This window comes from Triticum aestivum, chromosome 7D, assembly GCF_018294505.1.
Source record: "Triticum aestivum cultivar Chinese Spring chromosome 7D, IWGSC CS RefSeq v2.1, whole genome shotgun sequence".
Lineage (NCBI taxonomy): Eukaryota > Viridiplantae > Streptophyta > Magnoliopsida > Poales > Poaceae > Triticum > Triticum aestivum.
Genome location: NC_057814.1, coordinates 563,824,231 through 563,843,831, shown reverse-complemented (window position 1 = coordinate 563,843,831; position 19,601 = coordinate 563,824,231).

Here is a 19,601-nt window from a genome sequence, read left to right as displayed (position 1 = left end):
ATGCATTCCTCTAGGCCCAAATAATGGTGAAGTGTTATGTAGTCGACGTTCACATAACACCACTAGAGGCTAGACAACATACATCTCATCAAAATATCGAACGAATACCAAATTCACATGACTACTAATAGCAAGACTTCTCCCATGTCCTCAGGAACAAACGTAACTACTCACAAAGCATATTCATGTTCATAATCAGAGGGGTATTAATATGCATATAGGATCTGAACATATGATCTTCCACCAAATAAACTAACTAGCATCAACTACAAGGAGTAATCAACACTACTAGCAACCTACTAGTACCAATCCCGGACTTGGAGACAAGAATTGGATACAAGAGATGAACTAGGGTTTTGAGAGGAGATGGTGCTGGTGAAGATGTTGATGGAGATTGCCCTCTCCCGATGAGAGGAGCGTTGGTGATGACGATGGCGATGATTTCCCCCTCCCGGAGGGAAGTGTCCCCGGCAGAACAGCTCTGCCGGAGCCCTAGATTGGTTCCGCCAAGGTTCCGCCTCGTGGCGGCAGAGTCTCGTCCCGAAAGGTTGCTTATGATTTTTTTCCTCGACGAAAGACTTCATATAGAAGAAGATGGCCACTGAAGAGCCAACAGGGGGCCCACGAGGCAGGGGGGCGCGCCCTGGGGGTAGGGCGCGCCCCCACCCTCGTGGGCAGGTGGTGGCCCCCCTGACGTATTTCTTTCGCTCAGTATTTTTTATTATTTCCAAAAATGACTTTCCGTGGAGTTTCAGGACTTTTGGAGTTGTGCAGAATAGGTCTCTAATATTTGCTCCTTTTCCAGCCCAGAATTCCAGCTGCCGGCATTCTCCCTCCTTATGTAAACCTTGTAAAATAAGAGAGAATAGGCATAAGTATTGTGACATAATGTGTAATAACAGCCCATAATGCAATAAATATCGATATAAAAGCATGATGCAAAATGGACGTATCAACTCCCCCAAGCTTAGACCTCGCTTGTCCTCAAGCGAAGCCGATAACGATAAATATGTCCACATGTTTAGAGGTAGAGGTGTCGATAAAATAAAATACGGACATGAGGGCATCATGATTATTCTCATAACAGCAACATAAATGGATATTGTCATATGATTTCTTATGCTCAAGTAATAATCTATTCACAATGCCAAGTATGAATCAGAAACTTTATTGAGAACTAACAAACTATAATCTCAGTCATTGAAGCAATTGCAATTTATCATAACATCAGAAAGAGTCTATGTCAGAGCTTTCTAGCAAGTCCACATACTCAACTATCATTTAGTCTTTCATAATTGCTAACACTCACGCAATACTTGTGGTTACGGAGTTTTAATCGGACACAGAGAAAGATAGGGGCTTATAGTTTCGCCTCCCAACCTTTTACCTCAAGGGTAATGTCAACAATAATAACTCATGCTGACTTACATCCAATTAGATATATCTATCAGGATCTTTCCAACACCTGTGCTTGCCAAAGGATAAAATGTAAAAAGGAAAGGTGAAGATCACCATGACTCTTGCATAAGGTAGAAGATAATAATAAAAGATAGGCCCTTCGCAGAGGGAAGCAGAGGTTGCCATGCGCTTTCAGGGTTGGATGCACAAAATCTTAATGCGAAAGAACGTCACTTTATATTGCCACTTGTGATATGAACCTTTATTATGCAGTCCGTCGCTTTTATTTCTTCCACATCACAAGATCGTATAAAGCTTATTTCCTCCACACCAATCAATCATACATATTTAGAGAGCAATTTTTATTGCTTGCACCGATGACAACTTACTTGAAGGATCTTACTCAATCCATAGGTAGATATGGTGGACTCTCATGGCAAAACTGGTTTAAGGGTTTTGGAAGCACAAGTAGTATCTCTACTTGGTGCAAAGAATTTGGCTAGCATGAGGGGGAAAGGCAAGCTCAACATGTTGGATGATCCATGACAATATACTTTATCTCAGATATAAGAAAACATAACCCATTACGTTGTCTTCCTTGTCCAACATCAACTCTTTAGCATGTCATATTTTAATGAGTGCTCCCAATCATAAAAGATGTCCAAGATAGTATATTTATATGTGAAACCTCTCTTTCTTTATTACTTCCTATTAATTGCAACGATGACCAAAGCTATGTTTGCCAACTCCCAACAACTTTTAATCATCATACTCTTCCTATGTGAAGTCATTACTCTCAATAAGATCAATATGATCTCTTTGTTTCTTTTTATTCTTTTTCTCCCTTTTTTTATTCACTCAAGATCATAGCAAGATAATCAAGCCCTTGACTCAACACTAATCTTTATTATATAGCTCACGGACTCGATTACATAGAGAGATCATAAAGCAAAACTCAAAACTAGACCATGCCATAAACTTTATTCTACTAGATCAAGATACTACTAATAGGATCGAACTAAGAAAAGCGGTAAAGATAGGAGTGTGATGGTGATACGATACCGGGGCACCTCCCCCAAGCTTGGCAGTTGCCAAGGGGAGTGCCCATACCCATGTGATTATGTCTCCTTTGTTGGTGAAGAAGGTGGAGTTGTTGATGATGCGGGTTTGTCGTCCATCTTCCAAGGCATAGGCTCACCATCATAGAAGGATGATCGAGTCTCCGGGATCCTCAAATCTGCAGCCAAAATCATCCTTTTGAATCTATATTCATACTCACAGTTTTGGTTTTGCAGGTCATAGATTTGGGCTTGAAGGTGCTCGATCTTCTCGTGAAGCTTGAAGATGGTCTCCCCAATGTTGTTGGCATCCAGTTTGTGGTTGTTGGTGAACTCCGCAATCATCATGTGGTTGGAGTCGAGTCCACGTTCCACCATCCCCTGGCACTTGAAAACTTGTTGCTCCATTGCTTCGAGCCTCGTCTCCACGCTTCCGGTCCCCTTCGGTCCCTCAACATCGCAGATGTGCATCAACCCATCACGCATCTCAATGGTTTGAGGGTGTCGCAGCACCTCCGCGAGGTAAGGATTGATGACCTTCTCGAAGAACTTGTCCTTGGGGGCACTTGGAGACGTCATGATAATCTAGATCTGTCAGAAAACAGCTCAAAACAAGAACAGAGGATAATTGCGTGATACGGTGGTCAAAACCTTCGGGAGATTATATAATGAATTTTTACCAACCAAAATACGTAACGTGCAAGAAAACGGAGTCCGGAGAGCGCACGAGCTGCCCACGAGTTAGGGGTGCGCCCAGGGGGGTAGGGCGCGCCCTCCACCCTCGTGGGGCCCTCATGTCCTTCCCGGACTGCTTCTTATTTTTCTATTTTTCTAAATATTCCAAAACAGAGAAATATTGCCATAAAAATTGTTTTGGGGTCGGTTTACTTACCGTACCACATACCTATTCCTTTTCGGAGTCTGAAACGATCCAGAAAGTGTCCCTTATGTATTCCTCCGGGGTTACGGTTTCAATAACATTGGTTTCAACATTTATGGGATTACCTGAGATATAATGTTTGATTCTTTGACCGTTCACCACCTTTGGATTTGTGCCTTCGAAGTTGCTGATTTTTATGGCACTTGAACGATAGACCTCCTCGATAACGTAAGGGCCTTCCCATTTAGAGAGAAGTTTTCCTGCAAAAAATCTTAAACGAGAGTTGTATAGCAATACATAATCACCTACGTTAAACTCACACTTTTGTATCCTTTTGTCATGCCATCTTTTAACTTTTTCTTTAAACAATTTGGCATTTTCATAAGCTTGGGTTCTCCATTCATCAAGTGAGCTAATGTCAAATAACCTTTTCTCACCAGCAAGTTTGAAATCATAGTTGAGCTCTTTAATAGCCCAATAAGCCTTATGTTCTAGTTCGAGAGGTAAGTGACATGCTTTTCCATAAACCATTTTATACGGAGACATACCCATAGGATTTTTATATGCAGTTCTATAGGCCCATAATGCATCATCAAGTTTCTTGGACCAATTCTTTCTAGATCTATTAACAGTCTTTTGCAAAATTAATTTGAGCTCTCTATTACTCAATTCTACTTGACCACTAGACTGTGGGTGATAAGGAGATGCAATTCTATGATTAACATCATACTTAGCAAGCATTTTACGGAAAGCACCATGAATAAAATGTGAACCACCATCAGTCATTAAATATCTAGGGACTCCAAACCTCGGAAAAATAACTTCTTAAGCATCTTAATAGAAGTGTTATGATCAGCACTACTAGTTGGAATAGCTTCTACCCACTTAGTAACGTAATCAACAGCAACTAAAATATGTGTATATCCATTAGAGGCAGGAAAAGGTCCCATATAATCAAAGCCCCAAACATCAAATGGTTCAATAACAAGTGAATAGTTCATAGGCATTTCTTGACGTCTACTAATATTACCAATTCTTTGACATTCATCACAAGATAAGACAAACTTACGAGCATCCTTGAAGAGAGTAGGCCAATAAAAACTGGATTGCAATACCTTATGTGCAGTTCTATCTCCAGGGTGGTGTCCTCCATAAGCTTCAGAGTGACACTTGCGTAGGATCTGTTCCTGTTCATGCTCAGGTACACAACGTCTAATAACACCATCTACTCCTTCTTTATAAAGATGTGCCCAAAAGTGATGTCTCAAGTCATAGAAAAACTTTTTCTTTTGCTGGTATGTGAAACTAGGTGGTATAAATTTAGCAACAATATAATTAGCATAATCAGCATACCACGGAGTACTACGAGAAGCATTTATAACATTTAATTCCTCATCAGGAAAGCTATCATCAATAGGTAGTGGGTCATCAAGAACATTTTCTATCCTAGACAAGTTGTCTGCAACGGGGTTCTCAGCTCCCTTTCTTTCAACAATATGCAAATCAAATTCTTGTAGCAGGAGAACCCATCTAATAAGTCTAGGTTTAGCATCTTTCTTTTCCATAAGATATTTAATAGAAGCATGATCCGTGTGAATAGTTACTTTAGAATCAACAATATAAGGTCTGAACTTATCACAAGCAAATACAACTGCTAAGAATTCTTTTTCAGTAGTAGCATAATTTATTTAAGCATTGTCTAGAGTTTTACTAGCATATTGAATAACATTTAATTTCTTATCAACTCTTTGCCCTAGAACAGCACCTACAGCATAATCACTAGCATCACACATAATTTCAAAGGGTAAATTCCAATCAGGTGGCTGAACAATAGGTGCAGAGATCAATGCTTTCTTAAGTATTTCAAATGCTTCTACACAATCATCATCAAAGACAAATGGTATATCTTTTTGTAATAAATTAGTCAGAGGCCGAGAAATTTTTGAGAAGTCCTTAATGAACCTCCTATAAAATCCGGCGTGACCAAGGAAACTTCTTATACCTTTGATGTCCTTGGGACATGGCATCTTTTCAATAGCATCAACCTTGGCTTTATCAACTTCAATACCTCTTTCAGAAACTTTATGCCCCAAGACAATACCTTCATTAACCATAAAGTGGCACTTTTCCCAATTCAAGACAAGATTAGTTTCTTCACATCTCTGCAAAACTCGATCAAGGTTGCTCAAGCAATCATCAAAAGAGGATCCATAGACGGAGAAGTCGTCCATGAAAACCTCACAAATCTTTTCACAAAAGTCAGAGAATATAGCCATCATGCATCTTTGAAAGGTAGCAGGTGCATTACATAAACCAAAAGGCATACGTCTATAAGCAAAAGTACCAAAAGGGCAAGTAAAAGTAGTCTTTGATTGATCATTGGCTGACACAGGTATTTGAGAGAAACCAGAATAACCATCTAGAAAGCAAAAATGTGTATGTTTGGATAATCTTTCTAGCATTTGATCGATAAAAGGTAAGGGGTAATGATCTTTCTTAGTAGCCTTTATTTAATTTGCGGAAATCAATTACCATCCTATAACCTGTAATAATTCTTTGCGGAATCAATTCATCTTTATCATTAGGAACGACGGTAATACCTCCCTTCTTAGGGACACAATGGACAGGACTTACCCACTGACTATCAGCAACGGGATAAATTATACCTGCCTCAAGGAGCTTTAGTATTTCTTTTCTTACCACTTCTTTCATCTTAGGATTCAGCCTTCGTTGATGATCACGAACTGGTTTGGCATCTTCTTCCAAATTTATTTTATGTTGACATAGAGTGGGACTAATGCCCTTAAGATCATCAAGAGTATATCCAATAGCAGCACGGTGCTTCTTCAGAGTTTTCAATAGTCTTTCTTCTTCATGCTCTGAAAGGTTAGCACTAATAATAACAGGATATATCTTTTTCTCATCAAGATAAGCATATTTAAGAGTATCAGGTAAAGGTTTGAGCTCAAACACGGATCACCCTTGGGTGGAGGAGGATCCCCTAGGATTTCAACAGGCAAATTGTGTTTCAGGATAGGTTCCTGTTTAAAGAATACTTCATCTATTTCCCTTCTTTCATTCATAAACATATCATTTTCATGGTCTAGCAAATATTGTTCTAAAGGATCACTAGGAGGTACGGCAATAGAAGCAAGACCAATAATTTCATCCTTACTAGGCAATTCTTCTTCACGGTGTTGTCTACTAAATTTAGAGAAATTAAACTCATGAGACATATCACCCAAGCCAATAGTAACAACACTCTTTTCGCAGTCTATCCTAGCATTAACTGTGTTCAAGAAGGGTCTACCAAATATAATGGGACAAAAGCTATCTTGTGGGGAACCAAGAACAAGAAAATCAGCAGGATATTTAGTTTTCCCACACAAGACTTCAACATCTCTAACAATTCCCAATGGGTGATATTGTATCTCTATTAGCAAGTTTGATGGTAACATCAATACCTTCTATCTCAGCAGGTGCAATTTCATGCATAATTTCTTTGTATAAGTCATGAGGTATAGCACTAGCACTAGCACCCATATCACATAAGCCATGATAACAATGATCTCCTATTTTAACAGAAATAACAGGCATGCCTACCACAGGTCTATGTTTATCTTTAGCACAGGTTTAGCAATTCTAGCAGTTTCACCGCAGAAATAAATAACATGCCCATCAATATTATCAGCCAAGAGATCTTTAACAATAGCAATATTAGGTTCAACTTTAACTTGCTCAGGAAGGTGTATAAGTTCTAATATTGCTTTTACGAACCACAGTTGAAGCTTTAGCATGATCCTTTATCCTAACAGGGAAAGGTGGTTTCTCAACATAAGAAGTAGGAACAACAGGATCATTATAAGTGATAGTCTTTTCTTCAACTTTAGTAGGTGCAGCTACTTTTACTTCTATGGGAGGATGATATTTAAACCACTTCTCCTTGGGGAGATCAACATAAGTAGCAAAGGATTCACAGAAAGAAGCTACTATCTCAGAGTCAAGTCCATATTTAGTGCTAAATTTACGGAAAACATCGGTATCCATAAAAGATTTAACACAATCAAACTTAGGTGTCATACCTGACTCCTTACCTTCGTCGAGATCCCAATCTTCAGAGTTGCGTTTAATTCTATCCAATAAATTCCATTTGAATTCAATAGTCTTCATCATAAAAGAGCCAGCACAAGAAGTATCGAGCATGGATTGATTATTACGAGAAAGCCGAGCATAAAAACTTTGAAGAATTATTTCTCTTGAGAGCTCATGATTGGGGCATGAATATAACATTGATTTAAGCCTCCCCCAAGCTTGAGCGATGCTTTCTCCTTCGCGAGGCCAAAAATTATATATATAATTGCGATCACGATGAACAAGATGCATAGGATAAAATTTCTGATGAAATTCCAATTTCAATCGTTTATAGTTCCATGATCCCGTATCATCACATAGCCTATACCATGTCGATGCATCTCCCTTCAAAGATAAAGGGAAGACCTTCCTCTTAACAACATCACCGGGTATACCTGCAAGCTTAAATAATCCACAAACTTCATCCACATATATTAGGTGCTCATCAGGATGCTTCGTTCCATCTCCTACAAAAGGATTAGCTAGTAGTTTTTCTAACATACCCGAAGGAACTTCAAAGGGAACATTTTCATTTTCAGTAGGTTCCGTAGGTTGAGGAGCAACTCTTTGCTCTACTCGTCGGGGTGAAGATACCCCGAACAAGCCCCTCAGAGGATTACTTTCCATAGTAACAAGTGACAGTAAATTTCAGCACACTATATAAATTTTCCTTACCAAATTCCACCTACCAAAGGCGCTTCACTCCCCGGCAACGGCGCCAGAAAAGAGTCTTGATGACCCACAAGTATAGGGGATCTATCTAGTCCTTTCGATAAGTAAGAGTGTCGAACCCAACGAGGAGCAGAAGGAAATGATAAGCGGTTTTCAGCAAGGTATTCTCTGCAAGTACTGAAATAAGTGGTAACAGATAGTTTTGTGATAGGATAATTTGTAACGAGCAACAAGTAACAAAAGTAAATAAAGTGCAGCAAGGTGGCCCAATCCTTTTTGTAGCAAAGGACAAGCCTGGACAAACTCTTATATAGAGAAAAGCGCTCCCGAGGACACATGGGAATTATCGTCAAGCTAGTTTTCATCACGTTCATATGATTCGCGTTCGGTACTTTGATAATTTGATATGTGGGTGGACCGGTGCTTGGGTGCTGTTCTTACTTGAACAAGCATCCCACTTATGATTAACCTCTATTGCAAGCATCCGCAACTACAACAAAAGTATTAAGGTAAACCTAACCATAGCATGAAACATATGGATCCAAATCAGCCCCTTACGAAGCAACGCATAAACTAGGGTTTAAGCTTCTGTCACTCTAGCAACCCATCATCTACTTATTACTTCCCAATGCCTTCCTCTAGGCCCAAATAATGGTGAAGTGTTATGTAGTCGACGTTCACATAACACCACTAGAGGATAGACAACATACATCTCATCAAAATATCGAACGAATACCAAATTCACATGACTACTAATAGCAAGACTTCTCCCATGTCCTCAGGAACAAACGTAACTACTCACAAAGCATATTCATGTTCATAATCAGAGGGGTATTAATATGCATATAGGATCTGAACATATGATCTTCCACCAAATAAACCAACTAGCATCAACTACAAGGAGTAATCAACACTACTAGCAACCTACTAGTACCAATCCCGGACTTGGAGACAAGAATTGGATACAAGAGATGAACTAGGGTTTTGAGAGGAGATGGTGCTGGTGAAGATGTTGATGGAGATTGCCCTCTCCCGATGAGAGGAGCGTTGGTGATGACGATGGCGATGATTTCCCCCTCCCGGAGGGAAGTGTCCCCGGCAGAACAGCTCTGCCGGAGCCCTAGATTGGTTCCGCCAAGGTTCCGCCTCGTGGCGGCGGAGTCTCGTCCCGAAAGGTTGCTTATGATTTTTTCCTCGACGAAAGACTTCATATAGCAGAAGATGGCCACCGGAGAGCCAACAGGGGGCCCACGAGGCAGGGGGCGCGCCCTGGGGGGTAGGGCGCGCCCCCACCCTCGTGGCAGGTGGGGCCCCCTCTGACGTACTTCTTCCGCTCAATATTTTTTATTATTTCCAAAAATGACTTTCGTGGAGTTTCAGGACTTTTGGAGTTGTGCAGAATAGGTCTCTAATATTTGCTCCTTTTCTAGCCCAGAATTCCAGCTGCCGGCATTCTCCCTCCTTATGTAAGCCCTGTAAAATAAGAGAGAGTAGGCATAAGTATTGTGACATAATGTGTAATAACAGCCCATAATGCAATAAATATCGATATAAAAGCATGATGCAAAATGGACGTATCAAATATTACCGAGCGCTCCTATTTGTAACAGGATATGAGCCAGAATTAAGCGAGAATTGTGGCGAGTGTTCCATGCAATCAACTTCCATTATCACATGCGAGAACCCTCGAAGAGAACCAAAAGTGTTGAAGATTGCTTTATCACATTTTAAAAATATAATAAGAGTGCAGACGCTCCTCCATCCGGTTCCTAGTACTAGTATAGTACATACCTCTATAGACTATAGTAGTAGTACTAGTACTAGTAAACTTTGCGCTTGGCTGTTCGCCTCTTCGGGAAGTCGAACAATAATAGTACTAGTACAGTATATGCTTCTGGCAATTTGACACCGAATTAACTGTAGCACGTCCACCGCCTGAGCGAGGGAGAGCTTGCATTAGTCAAAAGTTTCTCCTTGTCCTGCGAGCCACCATGCGCAAGCTTCTCCCGTCCTGCAAGCTTCTCCTCGTTCGGCAAGTTGACGGGACACAGCAAAGTAATGCTAATCCATATTGCCTCCTCTTCGGTTAATATGGCTTAATTTCAAACGAGATAAATACACTGTTTGTTACTGTATATTTATAAAAATACGGGAAGTGGACTTCATAATACGCTCACTGCGCTCAATATATACATTTTCTGGTGTTTATACGGTCACTAGCTCACCCTAGCTGAGTATGTGTGTGCATGCACGTGTAGGTTGAGCACTTGAGCGTGACCGTGCGTGTTCTGTCGTGTGCTCGGACATGCATGCATTAGGGCGCCGCGCGCGTTTTTACGTCCATGTGTACGTGTGACTGTTGCATACATGTAGGGGGAGTACGTGTAGGGGCCACTAAAGGAGCAGTCAAATCACACAGTAAGTTAGTCGGAAGAAGCAACCATCATTTCACTCTTCAATGGCACGTGCGCAATATAAAATGGTTGATATGCAGAGAAAAAGAAAACCACTATATATACACTAGCAGGACCTAAGCTACAAGCCTGCTTGCTTGGGTTGCTCTCTTCACAAGCATAGAAGAACGGTGGCCACACCGCTGGTCACATATCCGGCCTGATCCCGCAGCTGGGGGAAGGGAACAATGTTCTGCGTAGACGCGGTCGACATCGGCGAGGGAGAAAATCCACACTCGGTGCGTCCCAATCAGGGGTCACCGCGGTATGGGCCGATGCCACGTCCCAACCGCCCTTCTAGCTACAGCCCGACATCCCAGGTAGTCCATCTTCCTTTTGGAGCCGGCTTGCTCCACTGCCGCAGCTCCCCACGTAGCTCCATCTCCATGTCGATCTTTCTCTACTTCTATCGGCTTCTACTTGTGATGAGTTTATGTCTCATGAACTAGTGCCAGTACTATTATTCTAATCACACTTCTTCAATATCTTTGCCATCAGGGATGCTCAGCTCGATTTTAGTGGAACTGCACAAAAGCATCGTATGATCCGAGGGTGCCAGCCGTCTTTCCTTCGACGGGTTCTACCTGGCCAGGAAATTAAATCATGTTTAGTGTTTAGGGTTTAAGTCGTAGTGACCCCAGCAGTAGTTTTTCTTTCGTACACGCTCTCACAACTTTTGTCTTTAGTTGTGAAGTAAATATTGGCTATGATCTGTGAATCATTGAGATGCATTAGCATGCGTGTTAGTTTTCCTTTGTATTTGATGGAATGTTGTAACGAGGCAACCTTGGAGTAGGAATGAAAATGGAGTGGAAAGTTTCCTTTTTCGGAGAAAAAATGGAAACAGAGATAAACGAATGTTTCGTTTCGTTGGATCGCACCATCGAGCAAAACCAACGTTTAAATCACGTATGTCGCGTTCGTGTCTCACCCTCCTCCACGGCTCGACCCCACACGGTCGCTCGGCATGCCACTCACTGCAAACCGAGTATACGATAACTTTCCCGCCTGCTTGTCAATGGATCGCGCCATGGAGAACTAGCACTACTGGAAGAGATTGACGAGTTGGGGAAGGACAGCTAGCTGTAGCACGGACTCACAAGAACTTTTTACATGCATGTTTGATACGTCTCCAACGTATCTATAATTTTTATTGCTCCATGCTATATTATCAACTGTTTTGGACAATATTGAGCTTTATTATCCACTTTTATATTATTTTTGGGACTAACCTATTAACCGGAGGCCCGGCCCAGAATTGCCGTTTTTTGCCTATTTCAGAGTTTCGCAGAAAAGGAATATCAAACGGAGTCCAAACGGAATGAAACCTTCGGGAACATGATTTTTAGGAAGATTATGATCCGGGAGACTTGGAGCCTACGTCAAGAAACAAAAGAGGAGGCCACGAGGTAGGGGGCGCGCCCTCCACCCTCGTGGGCCCCTTGTTGCTCCACCGACGTACTCCTATATATACCTATGTACCCCCAAACGATCAGATACGGAGCCAAAAACCTAATTCCACCGCCGCAACCTTCTGTACCCACGAGATCCCATCTTGGGGCCTGTTTCGGAGATCCGCCGGAGGGGGCATCCATCACGGAGGGCTTCTACATCAACACCATAGCCTCTCCGATGAAGTGTGAGTAGTTTACTTCAGACCTTCGGGTCCATAGTTAGTAGCTAGATGGCTTCTTCTCTCTTTTTGGATCTCAATACAATATTCTCCCCCTCTCTCGTGGAGATCTATTCGATGTAATCTTCTTTTTGCGGTGTGTTTGTTGAGACCGATGAATTATGGGTTTATGATCAAGATTATCTATGAACAATATTTGAATCTTCTCTGGATTCTTTTATGTATGATTGGTTATCTTTGCAAGTCTCTTCGAATTATCGGTTTGGTTTGGCCTACTAGATTGATCTTTCTTGCAATGGGAGAAGTGCTTAGCTTTGGGTTCAATCTTGCGGTGTCCTTTCCCAGTGACAGTAGGGTCAGCAAGGCACGTATTGTATTGTTTCCATCGAGGATAACAAGATGGGGTTTTTATCATATTGCATGAATTTATTCCTCTACTCTGTTTTCATGAACTTAATACTCTAGATGCATGCTGAATAGCGGTCGATGAGTGGAGTAATAGTAGTAGATGCAGGCAGGAGTCGGTCTACTTGTCTCGGACGTGATGCCTATATACATGATCATACCTAGATATTCTCATAACTATGCTCAATTCTGTCAATTGCTCAACAGTAATTCGTTCACCCACCGTAGAATACTTATGCTTTTGAGAGAAGCCACTAGTGAAACCTATGGCCCCCGGGTCTATCTTCATCATATTAATCTCCCGACAACAAGTTATTTCTGGCACCATCTTTCACTACTAGAAAAAGGGCTATAGATAGGATTGACACTAATGGCGCACCAGACAAGCGGTGCGCCATTAGTATATACTAATGGCGCACCACCTTCTGATGCGCCATTAGAGTTGAAACTACTAATGGCGCACCAGGTGCAGGGTACGCCATTAGTATCAAAAAAAAATTTAACTAGTGCGCCTGTCCAAACATACTAATGGCGCATCCAGACACAGTGCGCCATTACTAGTTGTAACTAGTAATGGCCACCTGGCCCAGGGTGCGCCATTAGTATCAAAAAAATTTAACTAGTGCGCCTGTCCAAACATACTAATGGCGCATCCAGACACAGTGCGCCATTACTAGTTGTAACTAGTAATGGCGCACCTGTCCCAGGGTGCGCCATTACTATCAAAAAAAAATTAAACTAGTGCGCCTGTCCAAACATTCTAATGGCGCATCCAGACACAGTGCGCCATTACTAGTTGTAACTAGTAATGGCGCACCTGGCCCAGGGTGCGCCATTAGTATCAAAAGTTTTTTTTAACTAGTGCGCCTGTCCAAACATACTAATGGCGCACCACCAGAAGGTGCGCCATTAGTAACCTGGATTACTAATGGCGCATCTAGAGTTGGTGCGCCATTAGTAAGTGGGCAGCAACAAGATATTTTGGACAGCCTCTCCTACCCACACTCACTTTCTCCCCACTTCATTCTCTCCACCTCCTCCTTGTCTCGGGTGCCTCCTCTTTTTCACCTCATTTCCACCATAGATTCATTCAATTTAAGTGGTTAAATTACCTTGTTTTGATAGGTAAGTAAGGGGGGAAGCTATATTTATGTTGTTCTCCCTACAACAATGTGCACATGCACTTTTTATGGCCTAGCTAGATCTATGTATGTTCGTGGTGTTGCATATGTTTGTGGTGTTGCATATGTGTTTGTGTTTGGAGGTGTACCGGTATTTGAAATGCGATAGTTGCCAATATTTTGCCGGAATGTTGATTCATTTCCGTTTCGGCGAGAATTTTGGCATTAAGCATTCTTTTTGGTCCTATTTTTAGGGAAAGTCATGCCAAATTTTTTCTTGGTTCTAAAATATCGTTTTGCTCTACCCCGCAGGCGACCATGGTCCGCATGATGACCGAAGGCATCGTGAATAGGTTTTTGAGGTCCGCGAAGGCCGAGATGCTTCAAAAGAACGAGACGGAGATAAGATGTCCGTGTCGAAGATGCAAGCTGAAGAGCCTTATTGCGGACCCGGAATCCTGGCAGGTGCGGGACCACCTGCTCTTGCGTGGTTTCATGGATGGCTATCGGTGGCAAGGTGATGAAGATGACTACGAAGTCGTCCATGGGGGCCGGGCAAGAAATGAGGAAGGGCAGCAAGACAACCACCGCGGCTCGGGCGGGCGAGAAGACGAAGAATCCCCAGGAGATGATCACGACGGTGATGCTGTACACAGTCATCATGTAGAAGATGCAGGACATGATGATGAGGAAGATGCCGGAGCAGACGACGGGCATGATCATGAAGATGATGATGCCGGCGGAGCAGACGACGCTGGACCATCGATGGGCTGGGTGCAGGACCCTCATATTCAAGAGCTGCTTCTCAAGCAGACGGATAACGCAAGAGCTGCCGCCCGAGAGAAAGCCAAGATGGATCAACTTGAGTTAGACGCGGTTACTCCATTGTATGAAGGATGCAGGCCCGAGGATACCCGCCTGAAAGTAACGCTCATGGCTCTGGAGATGAAGGTAAAACACAAAATGACCGACGCATGCTTCGACGAGAACATGTCATTCTGGCACGAACGTCTTCCCAAGGGGAACAAGTGCCCGACCAGTTTGGAGGAGGCGAAGAAAATCGTGTGTCCTCTGGATTTACCGCACGTGAAATACCATGTGTGCATGAACAATTGCATCATTTATCGGGACGAGCACGCGGAGTCTACCATATGTCCGGTGTGCGGCGTCACTCGATACAAGAAGAGGAAGAAAGCTCCTCGAAAAGTGGTGTGGTACTTTCCGATCACTCCTCGTCTGCAGCGGTATTTCGCGGACCCTAAGGTAGCAAAGCTCCTGCGTTGGCACGCGGATAGGGAGGAGAAGAAGCGAGAAGATGACGCAAATGATCCGGAGATAGATAAAAAAGACAAGATGCTGAGTCACCCTAAGGATGCGAGCCAGTGGCAAGCGTTGAACTTCGAAGACCTAGAATTTGGGAACGATCCAAGGAACATCGTGCTGGGCGCGAGCACCGATGGAGTCAATCCGTTTGGCAGCCAGAGAAGCACACATAGCACCTGGCCTGTGTTTGTGTGGATGTACAACCTTCCCCCCTGGTTGTGCATGAAGAGGAAGTACATTCACATGAGTATGCTAATTGAAGGACCGAAACAACCAGGGAACGACATCAATCTGTATCTGGGGCTGCTGAAAGAGGAGCTTGACACGCTGTGGAAAACGCCAGCCAATACGTGGGACGCCGCAGAGAAAGAATATTTCCCTATGAGAGCCGCGCTGCTCACGACGGTGCACGACTATCTCGGTTACGGATATCTCGCGGGGCAGGTGGTCCACGGATTTTCTGGATGCGTCAGGTGCATGGATGACACAACGTATCGCCAGCTAGATAGAGATCCCGGGTCTTCGAAAACCGTGTTCATGGGACATCGAAGGTGGCTTCGCGACGATGACCCGTGGAGAAAACGCAAGGATCTATTCGATGGTGAAACCGAACCCCGAGGACGCCCGCGTACGAGGAGCGGCGAGGAAATAGACGAGCTGTTGAAAAATTGGAAAGACTGCCCACTGCCGGGAAAGAAGCAAAAGGCGCCAGAGCCGGGAAAGAAGCGAAAGGCGCCAGAGCCGCTGCTGAAGGTATGGAAAACGAGGTCTGTTTTCTGGGACTTGCCGTACTGGAAGATCCACCGTGTGCCTCACAGCCTTGATGTCATGCATATCACGAAGAACGTGTGCGAGAGTCTGCTTGGTACCCTGCTCAACATGCCAGAGAGGACCAAAGATGGGCCGAAAGCAAGGGCAGACTTGAAATCAATGGGCATCAGGCAGGAGCTTCACGCTATATATGATGATGATGATGATGATGATGATGATGATGATGAGGCGAAGCAGGACACGGAAAGTCGTCGCAAAGGCAAAAAGGCCAAGAAGACCGGAAATGACTACCCTCCCGCGTGCTTCACTCTAAGTCAGGAGGAGATCGAGCAGTTTTTCACCTGCCTCGTAGGAGTAAAACTTCCTTACGGTTACGCGGGGAAGATAAGCAGATACCTAGACCTAGCGAAGCTGAAGTTCAGCGGGATGAAGTCTCACGACTGTCACGTGCTGATGACGCAGATACTTCCAGTTGCAATCCGTGGGATCATGGACGCGCACGTCCGTGAAACGCTATTTGGCCTATGCAACTTTTTCGACGTCATCTCTCGGAAGTCTGTTGGCGTGAGGCAACTCAGAAGGCTACAGGAAGAGATCGTGGTGATACTATGCGAGCTTGAGATGTACTTCCCGCCCGCATTCTTCGACGTTATGGTGCATCTGCTGGTCCATATCGTGGACGATATCATCCAACTCGGGCCGACGTTCCTGCACAGCATGATGCCGTTCGAAAGGATGAATGGTGTCATCAAAGGATACGTTCGCAACATGTCACGTCCAGAGGGAAGCATAGCCAGGGGCTTTCTGACCGAAGAGTGCATCTCCTACTGCACGAATTATCTAGGCATCGAGAACCCCGTTGGTCTGCCCGTCAACAGGCACCTCGGCAGGCTCGCTGGATGGGGTCACCGTGAGGGTCGCCGCGAAATGCATGTCGACTTCGAGGGTCGACTCGCCGACTTTGAAAGAGCAAACCTAGTCGCGCTACAACACATAGACGTGGTCGATCCTTGGGTGGTAGAGCACAAAACCTTTATTAAGAAGACGTACAATGACCGAGGCCAACAGAGGACGGACGGAGATATACTCAAAGAGCACAACTCATGTTTCACGCGTTGGTTCAAGCAGAAGCTTCTGTCGTACCCTTTACATGAGGATTCTTCCGCGGAAGAACAACTCATATTCGCCTTGTCACAGGGCGCCGAGCACAACCTGATGACCTATGAGGCGTACGATATCAACGGCTACACATTCTACACCGAGGCCAAGGACATGAAGAGCGATGGTTATCAGAACTCCGGGGTAACGATGGAATCCTACACCGGTAACGACAAGGACAGATACTACGGAAGGATCGAGGAGATCTGGGAGCTGAGCTACGCTGGAGAGAAGGTCCCGATGTTCCGTGTCAGATGGGCCAAGAGCGTCCTAAAAGAAGACCGGTATTTCACCACCATGGTTATACCCGAAGCCAAATCCAAGACCGCAGGCGCAAACGTCACCGCGAAAAATGAGCCATGGGTACTGGCTTCCCAAGTGGACCAATGCTTCTTCATTACCGACCCGTCAAAGCCCAGTCGTGTTGTCGTGAGGAGAGGCAAAAGGAAGATCATCGGAATGGATGGAGTAGCCAATGAGCAAGACTTCGACAAGTACGGCGACCCGAGAATCGAACATGACGACGATGATGAAGTAGCAGCATACACCACAAGAAGAAGCAGGACCACCCTACCTAAAGGACGTCCGTTCCACAGAAGAACTCCATTTGCGAAAAAGAAGGGCAAGAAGATTGTGAACAGATAGCTAGCTAAGAGATCGATTGTATTTAAATCGTAGCCTTCATTTCTCGATTGTATTTCATGGGCACTTTTTGAACTATCATGAATATTTTTAAATTTCATGGACACTCGATCTCGATCCCCCTCCATCTCGATCGCTATCCCACCTCGCCAGATCCGGTCCCCCTCGCCGCCGAGCACCCCCCGGTCCACCGGCCCCCCGCACCCCGCGCACCCTCCCCCGCTCCACCGGCATTACTGTTTGATGATATTTTTAAAAAATTATTACTGTCTTATAAAAAATATTACTGTTATGATTTAAACAAGTTTGAACATATTTAAACACAAATAAATATGAAACAGCATTTTAAATGCATAAAAAAATTGTGGAGCCTGGGAATCGAACCCAGGACCTCCTGGTGTGAGAACTGGCTGCTGACCAGTCGAGCTAGTAGAGGGAACTTGGTGTGGATCAGGTAAGGTGGAAGATAACCTGTTGGCTCGAGCAGAAATCAAAAAAAAATACTAATGGCGCACCAGGGTGAGGTGCGCCATTAGTATGGATGTACTTATGGCGCACCAGGGTGAGGTGCGCCATTAGTATGGATGTACCTGTTGGGTAACCTATCCCCTCTCTCTCCCTCGCCCTCGCCCTCGATCCCCTTCCCCTCTCCTCTCCCGACGCCGCTGCCCCGCCGCCTCGACGCCGCCCCGTCGTCCTCGTCTCCGCCCCGACGCCCCGACGCCGCGACGCCGCCCTCTCCTCTCCCGACGCCGCCGCCCCGCCGCCCCGTCGTCCTCGTCTCCTCGGCGCCGCTCTCCTCGTCTCCTCGGAGCACCACCACCACCCGGACCTCGTCGCCTCCCGGACCTCGTCGCACCACCACCAACATCCACAGCGTCGACGTCTTCGTCCCCGACGACGCCCCCGTCTTCTAAGCCCGCAGGTACCCCATCCAAATCACCCCCGCCTCCATTTCCCACCTCTCCCTCTCTGCTCCTCCCTCCTTGAGCTCTCCCTCTCTAATTCTTCCTAGGGTTTATCTTGGGTTTATAAAGTTGGTAGTTCTGTCATAAGATTTCGTTGAGGATCGCCATGAGAAATAATTCAAACTGAATGTATTGACAGTGTGTTAACTGAATTTTCGCACTGCATTTTTGTAACTAGGGTTTATCTTCGGTAGGACCAGGAGATGTCTAGGGACAATATTTTGGCCATATGGTTAGCAATGTGAAGGGAATATGAGAGATTAATTCAAACTAAATGTATGTTTGTAACTGAATTTTTTTGACAGTGTGTTAACTGAATTTTTGCACAACAGTGATCTGAATGTCACTGCATTTTCAACACATGGACTGTAGATAGTTCCAGTGCAGCCTAAAATTAGCAATGCTAGTACCCCTAAATCTACTCTATTCAAATCCGTAATGGCAATGCTAGTACTATTTGGAGTGGTCCTTGGTGTGCAAACTGACAGTCTATATATGACAATCTCATCATGCTAGACACTTCCTTTAGTTTCCCTGCTTTGATAAAAGATCACTAGATTAATGACACTGAAACTAGGAATATTACCCACTATTATTTACCCTTCCTAGACATGCTATCTTGCCCTTAACTATGAAGATAATTAAAAAAGCTGGGACAGGGAAAACAAACTGGTTTGTCCTCAAGGACCAGTGCTTATTTGTATAGCACAAATGCTTAGTTAGGCACCTCTGCTATGGAAACAAGCGCCGGTACTTAAGCTTAAACATGTTTATTTTTACAAGCACCACTCTAAGCATATTGCATTGTACACACGGCGTAAGACAAGCGGAATTAAATAAAATCTAGTGTTCAAACAAAGTCAAAAAATCAGATGTTTCATCTAGCAGAATTAAAATTTAAAGCGCATCAACCTTGCACACTAAAATAAAGTGCACAGAAGTAAGCTCATCTCTTTCATTGTTTCATACAGGAAGTAGGTGACACAGG